This window comes from Ovis aries, chromosome 1, assembly GCF_016772045.2.
Source record: "Ovis aries strain OAR_USU_Benz2616 breed Rambouillet chromosome 1, ARS-UI_Ramb_v3.0, whole genome shotgun sequence".
Taxonomy (NCBI): domain Eukaryota; kingdom Metazoa; phylum Chordata; class Mammalia; order Artiodactyla; family Bovidae; genus Ovis; species Ovis aries.
The window spans coordinates 100,554,206-100,568,674 of record NC_056054.1 but is presented as its reverse complement, the minus strand read 5'-3'; the positions used below and the strand labels follow the sequence as shown (position 1 = coordinate 100,568,674).

General features: G+C 47.7%; 1 long non-coding RNA gene and 1 pseudogene across 1 annotated transcript; one reads left to right on the top strand and one right to left on the bottom strand.

Annotated features, from left to right (window-relative positions):
• Positions 1 to 2,593: 2,593 nt before the first annotated feature.
• On the bottom strand, positions 2,594 to 5,522 carry LOC105612466 (uncharacterized). The gene is made up of 3 exons (XR_001041343.5): positions 5,398 to 5,522; positions 5,207 to 5,312; positions 2,594 to 4,863 (listed from the first exon to the last, which is right to left on the bottom strand). It is a non-coding gene; the product is annotated as an uncharacterized LOC105612466 (long non-coding RNA).
• Positions 5,523 to 11,208: 5,686 nt separating this feature from the next.
• LOC101106125 (large ribosomal subunit protein uL22-like) lies at positions 11,209 to 11,806 on the top strand (annotated as a pseudogene).
• Positions 11,807 to 14,469: the final 2,663 nt, after the last annotated feature.

Genomic DNA, 14,469 nt, shown 5'->3' with positions numbered 1-14,469 from the left:
TCCCTGCTTCTCCTAAATTGGACTGTGAACCATGTGGTTCTGACTGCTCAGGGACCCTCTAAGCCTCGGTTTCTTCATCCATAAATGTTACCTACGGGGCGTAGCGCAAGGAATGCGCTGATTTAGGAATCAGAGGATCTGGATTTGAATCTCCCTCTGTGATCTTGGATGAATGCTTCAACCTTTCTGTGCTGCAGTTTCCTCATCTGTAAAATGGGGTTAACCTGACATACACGAATAGGCTTGGAGATATGTCTGCCTAGTTACTTAGATCAGGAAGAATACATCCCAAACTCGGAACTGGGGGCAGCAGCTGGGGAGGGGTTGGGAGAGGAAAATAAAAATATAAGCTTTCACTTTTTTACTCTGTATGCTTATATGTTTTTGAATGTTTAACCACAGGCATTATCTGTTTTTTATGGTAAAGAAATAAATAATACACGTAAAATGACAGAGTAGATAAAGTCATTATTTTTCTTGTCACCACTATTTTAAAAGTTTTATTTGCCATTTTTTCATGAACTACAGTCATGTACTGTTGGGTCTACTCTCAAGCATTTGAAAGGTTTTATTTATTTATTTTTTTCCAGTGACTTGTCAATATTTTAAAACCAGGATATTCAGTAGCAGGGTATCAGGTGTTCCCACCTAATACTTATTGAGCACTTTCTGCACTTGGTGTGGAGGGCACAGTTAGAACAGCCTCTGGCCTTAAGGAGTTGGGTCTAGTTGGAGACAGACTTGGGAGGTAAGTACTGGACTCAACAGAAGCAAATGTTGTCTCAAGAGATGAGGGAAGTGAAAACATAAAATGCTTTTAAGTATAAGTATTATATCCTTATTTGAAGTTCAATATCTATATTTTATTATAATTTATAAGTTATATAATTTATATTATAAAATTATAATTTTATTATGATTTATTATTATTTCAATAAACCCCTAAGTTTTCTCAAGACAAGGACCATTTAGGCCACTTTGTGTCATCTCTGTTTTTTCATCTTTTGTATTTCTGTTTTGGTTTTTGTATTTGTAGAGTTAATAGAAATATTTGGAATGAAACAGAACAAACAGATGAGTCCCAGGTGCCCAGGCCTGCTTTCTGACTTTTTTTTTTTTGCTTTCTGACTTTAAACTCAGGCTCACTGGGTGGTGGGTAAACTGGCAGGGAATCCCTGAGACTCCTGTTATTTTGTGGGGTGCAGGACAAGATTGCTAAAGCATTTATTTTTAAGTTTTTATTTCTCAAGAATCATTATAAAGTATCCTGGTTTTAAAATATTGGCAAGTCACTAAAAAACAACTTCAGGACACCACAAGTATAACCTAAAACATGTGGATCATTGCAGATTGGTCTGCAGGCCCAGGTTTGTGCCTTTCCTGAAGACATCTTCAGCCTTGGTCTCCTGCTCCTAGAGCTTGGGAAGGTAATGAGTTAATGCCCCCTCCCCATATGGGTGGTTTATTTTGGGACTGCTGTTAACAAGTCCTAATTCAAAGGCACATTTATAGTCCTGGATTTGGAGGGGAAGCCCCTTTGCTCAGACTTTAGAGAACAATACTGATGATGAGATGCCCAGCCCACAGGGCAGAAGATATTTTAGGTCCAAGGACCTTTCCGTGCCCCCAAGTCACATCCCAGCAGCACTCACTTATCAACCGGGGGGCAAGCTGCAGGACCAGAAAGTATGGCCGAAGACCGCAGAGTGGGAAGGGAGCCTGAGGGGAGGGAAAGGTCTGCCTTTGACATTTGTAACTGAGGGTCAGAAATAGACCTTTCCATTAAGAAGTGGCTGCTGACCGAAGAGCTCACGAGATTTATTACAGCTGTCACCTCCCAGGACTTGGTGGTCTGAAAATATTGTATTAGGGAAGGAATTTCCTATGCCTCAGCAGTGTGCAAAGTGCCAGATAAAATTTGTGGACACTGTCTCAAGGATAAAAAGAAATTTCTTAAAAGATTATGCAATAAGTAGATGTTCACCCCAAAGTACCTCTAGGACTATGGACAAAAGAGGGGATAGGCTAAGTATTTTTCTGACTTGGAGTATAACAGAGTGACTTAATAATAATAATATAGTCAACATGTATCTGAGGGCTTCTCTTGTGACTCAGTGGTAAAGAACCCATCTGTCAATGCAGGAGATGTGTGTTTGATCCCTGGGTTGGGAAGATCCCCTGGAGAAGGAAATGGTAATCCACTCCAATATCTTGCCTGGGAAATCCCATCAACAGAGCGGCCTGGTGGGCTACAGTCCATGGGGTCACAAAGAGTCAGACACAGCTGAGTGACTGAACAATAAAACATACATAGCACTTACTACATGTGCAGGCCCCACTGTAACACAGCTGGAAACACACGTGCAGAGAATTCCAGGGACCCAGTTTCCAGCCTTGGCCCTGGTTGAGGAACCGAGATCCCATAAGCCTAGATCCTGCAAGCATTGGGGCACAGCCAAAAAGAAAAAGAAACAAAGACACAAAGAAAAATATGGTAATTTCTCAGTGAGAACCTATTATCTGTTTATGTTGTGTACAAGTGAAGTTTTTGAGAACTATAGCTGAATTTGCTTAATAATCTTTTCTGGTAGTAGATTAAAGAAGTTTTATTTTTGTTGAACCTAATAACATTTGAAACTCATATTTCCTGTGAGATGTTGTCCCCACTCCAATACAGTGCTGATGCCAATACCAATATGTGTAGGTGGCGTCCGGAAATTAGCGTGAAACTCTTGGTTTGTGGTCATAGCACCCATTTTCAGAAAGCCTAGTCTGTTTGCCTTTCTGCCTCTGGGAATCGTGGTTTGCTCAACTCCTTTGTTCCCGAAGAGCCTCTCTGTTCCCAGTCGCTGCACACCAGGCTGGGCTCCAGCCGCTGGTTCCGTGTCCTGTCACATTGTTCTGGCCGTTTTCTTTCACTAATGCCGTTCTTCTGACATCGGCCCAGTTAGCTCACTCCCCACGACAGTTATGAGAACAGACTATTGCGACCTGCTCACTACAAAGGACCTGGAGGTGGGGACCACCTGGCCATGTTTACCGCTGTATCCACCACTTTGCCTTGCACATAGTAGGCATTTAATAAATGCTTGTGGGATGAGCCCTGAATGAGAAATTGTGATCTCTGCCTCAGCTCTGGCCAGGTTCCAGCACTTCCTGGATGCTATGTCAACTCATTTTGGCTGAGCTGGCGCTAGGATGATGGAATCGTGAAGAAACAGGATATGACCCGCTTGGTAAAATGAGGTCCAAGATGAGGATAGGACATTCTGATCACCAGTCACTGCTCCGAAAACATTCAGTTTAGTTAGAAACTCCCAAAGCTAGGGTTCTTTTTAATTTGATTTCCATAGTTCAATCCTTCCTGGTCTGTTAGGCAGGTTCTGGGGTCCTGTTGACAGAGGTTGCCTTGGTACCGCCCTGAGCCATGTGTCTGTCCATAGGCATTCCAAACACAGGAAGTGTTCAGTAAATGTTTATGGAATTGAATGAATTGATCAAACATAACCTTGGCAGCCATTAAGTTTACAAAATCATCAGTACTTTGACAACTATGTTAAGCGGGTTGAACTCATGTACATCTTCTTATATATGTGTATGGGAAACGTGGCCATAAGCTAGAGTTTCTGGGTTAGCCCTCCAGCAGGTTTGAGAATATTCATTCTTTGCTAAATTGGGAAGGTCTTCAAATATTATTCTTCCTCTGTTATAGTCTTAACCTAACCAATTTATAGATTTAATAAAATGATACCCATCACCAGGGATGGGGAACAATTAGCCAGGACACTTCCTCTGACACAAGCCTCCACTTAGTCCTGTCCTTAGGATCTCGGAGAACATTCTCAAGAGCCACACACCCAACTACTAGGGCCTGTGGGGGCTCAGGGCAGTGGGCAGTCTCGAAGTCCCCTTTTGTGCTGCCACTGAGGCTGCTGCTGCAGCCCTGGGTCGTAAAGAGATGAAGTGCTGAAGAACAAGCTCTGATGCAGATTCCATCCCAGTTTTGCCATTCAGTAGCTGTGTGACCTTGGGCATGCTAAGTTTCTGGCTTCTCAGTTGGAGTAACAGCAATACTCCGTTTATGTTCTTCATAGATTATTATAAAAACCAAAATAAAAATGACAGCATGTGGGGACTTCCCTAGTGACCCAGTGGTTAGGAATCTCCCTCCCCCCAAAAATAATCTGCCTGCCAATGCAGGGGACACGGATGTGATCCCTGGCCCTGGAAGATCCCACATGCCTCAGAACAACCCAGCCTGTGCAGCAACTGCTGAAGCCCACTCACCCCAGAGCCTGTGCTCCGCAACTAGAGAAGCGACCACCGTGAGAAGCCCAAGCCCTGCAAGGAGGAGTAAAGCCCTGCTCACCGCAGCTGGGGAAAGCCCGCGTGCAGCAGAGAAGACCCCGTGCAGCCGCAAATAAACAAATAGTAAAAGAGCGTGAACCTGCAGAGTCATATAGAAAAGCCAGCCAGCATTATGATTGATGATACGTTTTAAATTTTATTTTAGTTGATGTGAATCAAAATTGCACTGTGTGAAGGCTTAGACCTGCCCCTTTGCGATGCTGGCGTTCTGTGCTCTCTCAGAGCCCAACAGGATTCCGCAAGGATTCACCAGTGACACAGCATATATTAAATGTGTTCTCAGAGCAGGTTGACAACGGTGGCCCAGCCTCTGTGCCAGGGATTGGGGGAAAGATTATGTTGCTGTCTGGGCAGAAACGATCTTCCTCACTAAGAAATCTGGCAGCAGATGGGCGACCAGGACTGACTTCTGTGATGTCTTCCCAGCTTGGCCGGCTCCTTGTGCCTTGCGGTTCCTGGACCAGAAGGTGAGGTGTGCTGGCACAGATCCAGCAGCTGCTGAAGGCAAAAATGCACTGGGGAGACATCGTCCCGGTATCACAGAGAGAAGGGCAGTGTTTGGGGGAGGCAGGGTGAGGGTTGAGGCCTCTAAGCATTTTGAGAAAACAGAGAAACGGATTGTTTTGTTCTGGAGTCTGGAATTGCACTCAATGTACTGGCCACACATAGAACTATGACCAATTCCAAGATCAACTGCAGATGTGAATTAAGAGCAGGAAACAGTGTATTTTGTCCCAAGTAAGAAAGGTGGCAGAAACCCATCTTCCCGCCCCAGAAAAGCTCCTACAGAGAGAATAAAGGTCCATGTAGTAGTTGGACCCAGTGTCCAACCCCTCACCTGATTCCAGAAGCAAATGAAGAACTTCTCCAAGCAGAGCGAAGGTATACAGGGAGGTAGGCTCTGGAGGTGATAGAAGCCTGTCTGTGGTTTGAAGAGGGCGCCCCTTCAAAGTAACAGAGCAGAGCCAGGAAATCAGGCGACGTGCTGGACGCTGCCTTCCAGAATTTGAGCAAGGTATTTCTACCCACCTGAGCCTTGATAAATGGCTTCTTCCTTTAGTGGCTTGTCACTGGAGACAGCGGATTCTAATCTCAGGACTGCCCCAAGGAAAGGGCTGTGGTAATTCTTCCCACATGAATCTTGCTCTCGTGCTTAGAAGTTTCCCAGACTTTCTAGAGAAAGCCAGCTTGGTGTCAAATTAATTTTGACAGAGTGTGCTGAAGGCCTAAGAAAGGCAGACATAAAAGGGTAGGAATCAGGGTACAAAACTCAAAACTGCGGCCAGAGAGACGGGCAGGGCAGCCAAAGGAGGGGCAAGAATTTCGTACATACCAAGGACTTGAAGTCAGAAACGGAAGAGCCAGGGCTTGCCGTGAGGAAACGCAGTCGAGGCAGGAGGGAGGGCAGGGTTGCCTCTCTGACCACAGGCCCAGGCCCATCTCAGAGACCTTGAGGGCCCTGTGCGGACAAGCAGGGGCCACGTCGGCTCCTACTCCTGAAAAAGGTCTCCCTTCTCTGCTCAAAGCTTCCCTGCTCCTGCAGCTTTAGGCTCTAGTCCAGCTCTTGGCATTCAAAGCCCCTCCGGCTTTGCCACCCAGGCCAAGCCTCCAACCACGGCTTCTGTGCCTTCATGTCTGAAATGCCCACCCCCATCCATCTCCTCTGAGCTTAGAACCTTCCACGCCACAGCTCAGTCTATGAGTGAGCCTCTCACCTCCCAGGACCACCTCTGTCCCTCTCGCTCCTTGGCCCAAAGCCCTGGCCCTGGCAGCCCTCTAGGCCCGGGGGTCTCACACTTAGGAGTGTCTGACGATTGCCTGTGGGGATATTAAAGTATAGATGTCTGGTCCCCAGTCTGGGTGATCTTGTTCCTAAGCTCCACAGGGGTTTTACAAACATCCACAGGCAAGGCCAGCCGGTCTAAACCACTCTTTGGGAAGTTTACCTGTGAAACAGGTATGCAAGAACCATCCTTCATTTCTTACTAACAGCCTCATTTCTGTTTTTAGCGCCCCCTTCCCCTGGGGTGATGGAAATTTAATCAGTCAGTTTAGAGACTTCACACCCTCGCCTGCAGGCATTGGGCAGTCACGTGCTTCCTAGCAAGACTGCTGATGATGGACAAAATGTTTATCCACTGAGGTGAACCTGACAGGTCTCCAGGAGCAAAGGCCGGTTCCTCTTCCTTGCTCTCGCTTTGATGTAGCAGGGTCACGCTCTCCCAGTGGAGGGAAGCGGTGGACGCCTGGCAAGACTAAGAACAGGTGAGCCTATGGCAGTTGTGACTAGAATCCAGTAGGAAGGGAGAGTCAGGAATGGATCCACTCTGTTTATTTAAAACTGACATCTTTGGAACTTCAGGTTCAGGGCTTCCACTGCATTGAGGGGGGGGTGCGGCGGTGGGTTTGATCCTTGTTTGGGGAACCAAGATCCTACATGGAAAAAAAAAAAAAAAGAAAACTGATTAGGACTAATCTTCAAAATCCTAGAGACATCTTTACTCCTTTCCTTTGTTCCAGAATAGTATGGGACTTTAGAGGTCATTTTGCCCAGTCCCTTCGTTTTCCAGGTGAAGAGATTGTGGCAGCTTTTGGCAAGTCCAGAATTAGATTCCTGGCTCGTGTCATGAACATGAAGTCTGTCCTCCTAGCCCAAAGACTTCCTGTCCTTCACGCAGTTACGTGTCCTCATCCATTCTGCAGCCACCCCCTGTCTAAGCTCTCCTCGCCTCCTGCATGGATCACAGTGATGGTGGCCCTTACAAATGTGTGATACTTTGCTTCTGGCATCCATGGAATGCCTTCTTTGCTTATTCCCAACCCTCATATCCAACTCGTCCTCCAAGGTCACTCTGATGCCACCTCTTCCAAAAGCAGGTGCTGCTCTGATCTGTCCTTTCCTCCTACAGCTACATTCAGCACCACACCCCAGCGAGTCACGGCAGGTGAGACAGTAGGCAGGCTGTGCCTCACACTATCAGTTTATATCATTTGGGGAATTTACAATCTAATCGATGTATCACTTAGATTTATAATTTTATAATGGTAATTTATATGTATTTATAAATTTGTTATAAATAGAATTTGTTAAATTCCCAAGAGTAGGGGCTTGCCTTACTCTTCTTGGTTTCTCCTTCAGGGCCTGGCATTGAGGACCACGTGATAAAATTTCAGTTGCTGCTTGTGTGCTGTATGTTAAGGGGAGAAACTTAGCAAAATACTTAGAAGTGTCCACTGAGCCACTGGCCCAAGTGAACTGGGAATACCAACTGAGAAGGAAAAATTTCTGGGGTAATTCCTTGGTGGTTCAGTGGTTAGGATTCCACATTTTCACTGCCAAGGGCCCAGGCTTGATCCCTGGTCAGGAAACTAAGATCTACAAGTCATATAGCACAGCCAAAAAAAAAAAAAAAAATCTGGAGTAAGCAAACTCAAGATTGACCAAGGGTGATGGAAAGAAACCAGTGCAGTGGGCGTCTTCTTCCAGGACAAGAGGGGAGAGTGTACAAACCAAGGACCTGACATCGGAAGTGGGAGGGTAGAGGCTTGCTGCAGGGAGGCACAGGCTGAAGGAGGAAGTAACCGGCTCCCTGCGTGCCCCAGGGCCAGCGGCAGCCTCCTGCAGATGAGCCTGGACCCTGGCTGCCCCACTGCCCCAGTGGGGCTTCCGGAGTGCTAAGATTTTCCTGGGTTGAGAAGCATATTGGTTCCTGTTCTGTGGCCTCACGTTCAGTCCAGCACTGCAGCCTGGCTCCCCAGCTTCCCTAGTCTGGCTTCTGCCACTGCTCCCCCTTGATCCCCATTCAGTCCCTGTTCCTGGACAGGCCCACACAGTCCCCCGGCTCTGCTGGCCCCCTTAGTGCCCAGGGGACTCTGAGACTCACCTGCAGAGCTTCCACCTTGGGCAGCGGGGGCCTCGTTGTTTTCCACTGTAGGGGTTCAGTTACGTTGTTTAATGTGTGAGTGATCATTTTAGGGTTCGGCTCCCTGAGCTTTCCCTTTGAAGCCCTGACAGTCAGTCCAGGGTCAGTATCAGAAAGAAAATTCCTGTTTCTGAGTCTTTGTGTCTTCTCCTCACCTTAGTCCTTGGAAGATGGGTCAGGCCTCTGTCTAGCTGTCCCCCAACCCTCCCACCACAGGGCGGGGCAGGTGCCACAGGAGGGGCGGCCTAGCAGAGAGGGCGACTGTGGTGAAGGGTGAGGAGGGGCGGTCACACCCCACACCACCTGCCATTCTCTCACCTCAGGCCGTCCTCATCTAAAAACACCAGGATGCAGCGGGCAAGAGAACTACACTGGCCCCAATTCTTCCCTCTGCATAGAGCCTCTGGTCTCCGAGGGGGATAATAAAACAATTCATTTTTAAAATTTTGATTTATTTGTTCTTTTTTGGCAGCATCATGCGGCTTGCGGGATCCCATTTCCCCCACCAGGGACAGAGCCCGTGCTCCCTGCAGTGGGAGCGGAGTCCTAACCACTGGGCCATCAGGGGATTCCCTCCAGGAGCTTTTTAGATCCATCATCTCATTTGATCTTCTCCCCAAACATTATAAAGCAGAGGTGGACTGATGGACATTCCTTCCATTTATCAGATGAAAACACTGAGGCAGGACATGATGCCAAGCGCTTAACTTAGGAGACAGAACTGGAGCCAGAAGCCAGGTCTCCCCATTCCTGGCCCAGCACCTTCCTGGCACCTTCCCAAGCCGCTGGCGCAAGGAGAAGGGTTGGCGGCCAGGTTGTGGTTTTCAGAGCCAGCATCCCTGCAGGCGGAGCTCACACTTTTCTGGGAAGGAACGTGCAGCCTTTCCGAGCAGGGAGCTCCAGAAAAGTGCAGGCTGGCCCCTTATTTCCCAGAAGAAACAGCAGCTCAGGACCCCTGCCTCCAGGCCAGCAGCAGGCACCACCACTGCGTGCTCTGCGCCCTCGTGCAACAGTCAGGATGTGGGTGTTTGTTCTCTCGGTCCTGATTGCATCCCATTTGAGGCAGGACTGTGGGGCCCTTCTGCGACTCACTTTATTTTTATTAATGCAGCTATATAGGCACAGTGTCCTCAGACTGCCTGGGTTCATATCTCGGCTCCTTGACCAAGTGGCAATGTGACGGGGGACATGACTATGTCACTACCTCAGGGCTCTGCTTTGTGCAGGTTTAAGTGGAATGATGCACACAGAACGCAAACTTTAACTGAACATAGTAAGTAAGTAAATATTGTATGGTATTTTTGTTTGATTTATTTTGGGACTCTGAATTAAAAGTCCCGAAGATTTACCACTCAGAGGATTGAGTGGTAAAATTCTCTTTGGCCACACAAGTATAAGTGCCTGGGAAGACACCACAGAGGTGGACACAGGAGGAAGCTATTGAAAGGTCTGAAATTTTCCCCAGCAGGAAAGCAGCTTGGGGGTTTAACTGGCCTGCACAAAGCCACCCTGATAACTTCCCTGAGTGGGGATGAGGAGGCTGCAGCCTGCTCTGCACCCTTCCAGGGACCTGTCATCAGCAGCTGATTCTGCTCCCGGACTTGTGGGCCAGGATTACTGGGGATCTGAACAGCCTAGGGAGACAGGTCCCAGCCTACTCACTGATTTCTGACAACAGGTGGGTCTGAAGGTCGGACCAGACCTATTTGTGGGGAGACAAATCACAAGATTCTGGAGATAATTAGAGAAAACATTCCCATCTCAGCCTCCATCTGCCTGGCTAGGGCTGGGCTTGGATGCCAGGCAGAGCAAGAGCTTTAACTCAAAGCAAAATGATCAACCAAGATGTTGGGGATGGACCCCTCATAAAAGCCACTGAGAGATGCATTCAGGTCTGAGTCCAGAGCTCCAGTTGGGGTCTGCGGTGTACCCGGCTTCAGAGGCCCCAGCTTCTGGAACTTTCAGAAGTGAAGTTGCAGGACTTGAGAAGCCTGGGGCTCAGGCGTAGGACCGTGGCAGTTCCTGAGTGGCTTCAGGTCCTGAGCAGGTTCTGAGTTGCAGGGCATCTGTTGTGGCCACTCCCACAGAGCAGTGCGGTGGGTGCTTGCCAGGCAGCCAAGCCCCTCTGCCCGGACCCACCTGTCTGGGACAAGCTCTTCAGAGTTGAGGGCTGTGAGCACAGGTTAGGGGTTGGGTGGCAAGTCAGAGCCAGTGGGCACCTCACTGTCCTGCCCTGGCCCACAAACAAAGCTTCTGCACCTTCTTCCCTACCCTGTCCATTCTTCTCCAGCTTCAGTCCTTTACCCTGAAGTGGATTTTTAAAAATAGGTAAAGCAGTGGTGATCATTTGTAATGTACAAAAATATTGAATCACTCTGTTGTCCACTTGAAACTGATATAACATTTTAAGTCGATTATACTTCAATCAAAAAAATTTTTTAAATAGGTAAAGTGCCTGGTGCATAGTAAAAAGCATCTATTCCCCTCCCTCAGCCTTGGCCAAGTCTGTGGGTCCTTGCTAAGATGAAGCTCGCAAGTGAAAGATACAAGTCAACAGCTTCCTTTCCTATCTTCTTTTGGTTATAGAAATGCCTCTGAGAATCTGACAAAGCCTGAGATTGTCCCTAAAGTAGAGTACACACATGTACAAAATTAGTGTGCAACTTCAGGGGTTTACACACTCTCTGTGGCCCATTTTGTCCCCTTGAGCAAGGGATTCTGGTTGTGACTTAAAGCAACTAGGTCAGAGCCACATCCTATCCCCTCAATACCATCCCCCCACCTACATCCCCCGACTGCCAGGATCTGGACAAGATCTCAACAAGGAAGCTCTCCTAGGGCTTGGACAAAATGGCAAGGCAGGCAAATCATTTAATGCTTCCTATTATATTTAAATTTTAAATATATATTAAATTTAGCTTTTCCAGTAAGCGGCCTGAGGTGACCCCTAATAATGGTGCGCTATTCACTTGACCCAGAAAGCCCCACAAAATCATGCAAATCAAGAGGTTCAAATCTTCATGTTCACTTTAAGAACACTTGTGAAACTGCCGAGGCCATAAAGGGAATGCATATCCGAAAAGCCAGCAAGTACCTGCAGGAGGTCACTTTAAAGAAGCAATGCGTGCCATTCCGTCGTTACATCGGTGGAGTTGGTAGGTGTGCACAGGCCAGACAGCGGGGCTGGACGCAGGGTCGGTGGCCCAAAAAGAGTGCTGAATTTTTACTGCACATGCTCAAAAATGCAGAGAGTAATGCTGAACTTAAGGGCTTAGATGTAGATTCTCTGGTCATTGAGCATATCCAAGTGAACAAAGCCCCCAAGATGCGGCGCAGGACTTACAGAGCTCACGGTCGGATCAACCCCTCCATGAGCTGATCCTGCCACACTGAGATGATCCTTACTGAAAAAGAACAGATCGTTCCTAAACCAGGAGAGGAGGTTGCACAGAAGAAAAAGAGAACCCAGAAGAAACTGAAGAAACAAAAACTTATGGCCCGGGAATAAATGCTGCCCAAAATAAATGCAAATAAAAGTAAAAAAATAAAGAATATATATATATATATATAAAATTTAAATATGTGCTATGCTGTGCTTGGTCGCTCAGTCATGTCCGACTCTTTGTGACCCCATGGACTGTAGACTGCCTTGTTCATGGAGATTCTCCAGGCAGGAATACTGGAGTGGGTTGCCATACCCTCCTGCAGGGGATCTTCCCAGCCCAGGGATCGAATCCAGGTCTCCCGCATTGCAGGCAGATTCTTTATCGCCTGAGCCACCTGGGAAGCAAATTTAAATATATATTATATTTAAAATTAAAAAAAAAAAAACACCTAAACTCTTTGCACGACATCGAAAGCCCTCTTCGTTCCTGGTCCCATCTCCATTACCTTCCCCTCAAGCTGCTCTAGGCACACCCACCCTCCTTCTGATCCATATGGAGTGTGTCAAAGCCAGTCCTGCCTCAGGGCCTTTGCCTAAATTGTTTCCTCAGCTTCCCCTGCCATTTCTGGTTCCGTCTGGTGTCAGCTCAAATGCCATTCCTCAGAGAGACCTTCCCCAGTCACGCTTCCACATACCCTGGTCTCACCCTCAGCATCCTATTGGATGCTGTCCAACATCCTATTTTCCTCAAGGCTCTAACTGTTAGGGGAACCACTGACTGAAACCTCCTGCCCTGGCCAGACACAATAGTAACCACTTGCATGAGCTAATCTTACAGCCGGAGGATCTGGTAAGGCCTGTGGGACAAACAAGCTATTACCAACCAGAAGAATTTCGGAAAGGTCAGTCAAAAGGAGGCAGGATATATGGCCAATCCATATATCTTACCAACTCCCAGAATCCTTCTGGCCGGAATCCATCTTGACTGAGTTTGTGCACTACCACGAAGGACCCTGAGTCAGAGGGATTCGTCGGAGACACCCCAGAAACTATCCCTCTCACCATAAAACCCAAGACTGCGAGCCATCTGGCAGAGCAGTCCTCCTGGGTTCCCTTACCCTGCTGCTCTCCAATCTGGTTGTTATTGTTGTTTAGTCGCTAAGTCGTGTCCAGCTCTTTTGTGGCCCCATGGACTGTAGTCAACCAGGCTCCACTGTCCATGGGATTTCCTAGGCGAGGATACTGGAGTGGGTTGCCATTTCTTCTCCAGAGGATCTTCCCGACCCAGGGATCAAACCCACATCTCCTGCATTGGCAGGCGGATTCTTTGCCACTGAGCCACCAGGGAAGGCCCCTACCCAGGTACCCCTTCCCGATAAAGTCTCTTGCTTTGTCAGCACGCGTGTCCTCAGACAATTGTTTGCCAAGTGTTAGACAAGAGCCCGCTCTTGGGTCCTGGAAGGGGTCCCCCATCCTGCAACATGACCACTTCTGAGATTATATAAGCATAACTTAGTCATTTATTGTCTGTCTTTCCCCACTAGGGCGTGAGCTCCATGAGGCCAGGGGCTTTGCTGGTCACAACAGTGCCCTGCACTACAGTAAATATCTGTGTATTAGATAAAGAATTTTGGTGGAGGTTAGATAAGAATCTTGACTCAAATCTCCATCCCACCCAGGCAGCTGTAGGCAATCCCTAGTCCAGTTCTAGGCAAGATGCCTGCCTTTCCCTCATTGCTTTACTCCCAGCTGTCCTACCCTTTCACCAAATCTTTGGAGTGTCTCCCTCCCAATCAGCATCTAACAAAAACTCTTTTGTGATTTTATGCCTGGGGGATTTAATCTGAGTCAATTTGGCCTCCCCAGCTCTCACTCAGTGGAGTCCAAAGGTCTGCTCAGCATTTCCAGTGGATCAGCCAGCAACTCTGCTGTTTGAGGGTTCAGAGCTCCACCCCAGGGGAAACCAGGGAACTGACAGAGGTCTGAGCCTCTGCTCTTTGCACTTTCATTCTTGGGTCTTGTGGAGATAACCAACCAAATGAGAAAAGCACAGGCAGGCTATTTATTCTGTCCTTGCTAGAGCAAGAGAGTCAGCCAAGATCACTTGCATTTAGGAGAAACTCAAAGGCAGGCAGAGGGATGGGAAAATTTGATAGTGAAAAAAAAAGGAAAGTTCCAGGTATGCCTGACTGAGGCTGTTGGCATGAAGCTTGTAGCCAGGCTCACTAGATATTGGGCATCCTATATGATTGGCTGGGCTTCCCAGGTGGTACTAGTGGTAAAGAACCTACCTGCCAATGCAAGAGGTGTAAAAGATGTAGGTTCGATCCCTGGGTCCAGATGCCCTGCAGGAGGGCATGGCAACCCACTCCAGTATTCTTGCCTAGAGAATCCCATGGACAGAGAAGCCTGGCAGGCTACAGTCCATGGGGTCACACAGAGTCCAGACACAGCTAAAGCTACTTAGCATGCACACATATGACTGGTTAGGGGTACACATTTGACTTTCCATGATTGATCCCACGTTGGAACTGGGGGCCAAAATAAGAGAAGCTGACAGTGATTGGTTGGAACTGGGGACCAAAATAAGAGAAGCTGACAGTGATTAATCAAGTCCTGGGTGTTTTGAGCCAATTGTTATAGAAGTTATTGTTTCGCTTCCTAGATATTAGAGATAGTCTGACTTCCTGCAAATCTGATTTATAGGTTTCCTGGGTGGTTTACTGTAGATGAGGAGGTGGTTTCCTGGGCAGGTTGCAGAAGTCGTGGGGGAGTTGTGTTTCTCCGTATGAT